This window comes from Frankliniella occidentalis, unplaced genomic scaffold (genome assembly GCF_000697945.3).
Source record: "Frankliniella occidentalis isolate FOCC.00 unplaced genomic scaffold, Focc_3.1 Scaffold2696, whole genome shotgun sequence".
NCBI lineage: Eukaryota > Metazoa > Arthropoda > Insecta > Thysanoptera > Thripidae > Frankliniella > Frankliniella occidentalis.
The window spans coordinates 2048-4493 of record NW_026269773.1 but is presented as its reverse complement, the minus strand read 5'-3'; the positions used below and the strand labels follow the sequence as shown (position 1 = coordinate 4493).

The following is a 2446-nucleotide window of genomic DNA, read 5'->3' as shown; positions in this document are numbered from 1 at the left end:
AAAACTTTATTGATAAAAAAAAGATATGTCCAAATTATGTTTTTTTAAGCTGACGACACCTTAGCATTACTATGCATACTTATGTTTATGTGTAAGCAGGTGTCATATGCTAAAAATGGTACATGGCAAGAATGTTGAGGAATAGGGGGTAATTTTGTATGGGGGTCACGCATTCCGTCGACTAGCGAGCGTGGCGCCACCGCGGGGTGGAGTTCACCCCCGGGTTCACCTAAATGTCAGGAGGGGTGCGTCACCCCCTGCCGCCCACCCCCGAGAGGAGTAGGGGGTGGGTAAGGGTTGGGTGTGGGCACGTCGCAGTGACTCACCCCCCCCCCCCTCCCCTCCCTGGACCACCATACTACTACTGTCCGAAGATGTATACTGCAGTAGGCCCAGACTGCGGGACGCCCCCTGAGGAGAAGGGGATCGAATGCGAAACCATACTTGGCGGGGAGGGCATACTGCGGGAGCTGGAGCTGGTCCAAAAAGAGCCATGCATGTCAAATATGAGCTGAGCTGTTGACAGGTGGAGAATTACTCACTGAAAAATCTGTAATAATTGAACGAACACATTCACTATTGGCATAACGCTATCGTACAAAACATTGTGCCAGGTGGCTAATTGAACCCGAGCATTTCTGTAGTTATGCCGTGCCTACTCGTTCGTAGGGCACCATGATCAGTGGCGACAAGGCAAGCCCAGGCACACGCCTTCGTGCGGTACAGTATAACTACAGAAGTGCGCGGGGGAAATCAGCCACCTAGAAATTTACACCGGAATTAAACGGGTCTCGGAAAAAGGAAAAGGGGGCTAGCGGAAGAGCCATATGAATAAACCAAGAGAAAGACAGAGTGACAGCCGGCCGAAGAGCGACGGTTGGAAATCGATCTCTGCGTGAGAGTGCGCTGAGAACGAGAGGGGATTAGGGCGAGGCGGGTTGTTGGGGGGATACTGGGGGCTTGGGACCAGTCAGGGAAATCCCCCAACACGGCGCGATGGCGTTGCTTATTTGAAATACAAAATGAATTCGCCCTCGTGGTAAAGAATAACCACGCAACGTTGTCGTTCGCGACGTAGGGCAGGGTAGGCGCGGGACGCCGTGCGAGTATGCAGCCCACCGTACACGGGTGCGCGCTGGGTGGCCTATGGCCTAACGTGCAGGCGGCCACTCTGCGAGACCAGGTTGCAAAGTGTGCTGTATAGTGAGTGGACGCTCTACAGCACCAGTACCACCTATGTAGGCATCTCTGAAAGCGCTCCAGTGTTCCGGTATTGCATACTCGCTGGAGCTGCAAGCAGGGGCCATGGCGCCATGGCGCCTTACGGAAGGTGGAAGTAGAGAACTCGCAAAACTGGAGTGCATTCATGATGCACCCGATACAGACTTGAAAATAAGTTTTAGCGCCTTTTAAAATGATAAAAATTCAAAAGAAGAGTCGCATCGGAGAGAGCCCCGTTCTGTTCGCCGTACGGCGCACCCCATTACTGTGCTATGATCAGCGCACCCGCCCCGCCCGCGCCTAACACTGGCTGACTGCGGGCGATGGGCGAGGCAAACGCTTTCAATGCGCGGTACTTTCTACCAGGGATCCGGGGACTTTCCCCAGGGCGGAGGGACACGAGGTCCCCGTCGTGGCCCCGAGAGGGTAGCTCAAGACGACTCCGACGGTCGGCCCGATCCGAGAGGATAATATACTCAGGCTGAGCGTGACGGGTCGTCAGCGAGAGCTAACCTTTGACCGCCGAATTCTCGGCGATAGCCGAGTGCGGCGGCGAGGCGAGCGTCTGCAGCGGAAGCGTGCGGCATTGCTCAGTGCCGGCGGCAGCGACGGCTTCCAGGAGGCGTTCTCAGTGGCGTTCCAGGGGCGTACCGATCGCACAGGGGGCCCCCTGTAGCTGTCGGCCGGCGTGCGTCTCGTGGGGCGCACCGAACAGTGTCGCCATCGCAGCGGAGCCCCCTGGAACTGCTGCCACCGCGCGCGGGGGACTTTGAAATCCCGGCGGTGGCGGCGGCGGGGAGGGCCAGCGAGCCGCAGAGGCCGGTGGTTCCCCCTCCCCGCCTCCTCCCTCCTCCTCCCCTCTCCACGCCGGCCGGCGTTGAGTTCCCTCTGACTCCGTCTCTGTCCCGCCTCGACCTGTCTCTCTCGCGCGAGCCGAGTCCGTCTCCAACGTGCCGAAATAGCTCAGTTGGGAGAGCGTTAGACTGAAGATCTAAATGTCCCCGGTTCGATCCCGGGTTTCGGCAGTCACTTTTTGTTGTTGCATACTGCGCAGCAAAGTGTTGGGGTGTCGCGTAGGGTATGGTTTTGAGAGGCCCTGTTATCAATACACCAATAGCACACCGATTTTTATTATTTTTTCGGACTTTTCCTGATTATTCCACTATTTTTCCGTGATATCTTCTATTTTTTTTTCCTACTTTTCCTGATTTTTTTTTTTTTTTGG

General features: G+C 55.8%; 1 non-coding gene across 1 annotated transcript; it reads left to right on the top strand.

Moving 5' to 3' along the window:
* The first annotated feature begins 2173 nt into the window (after positions 1-2173).
* Positions 2174-2246, top strand: Trnaf-gaa (transfer RNA phenylalanine (anticodon GAA)). The gene has a single exon. It is a non-coding gene; the product is annotated as a tRNA-Phe (tRNA).
* Positions 2247-2446: the final 200 nt, after the last annotated feature.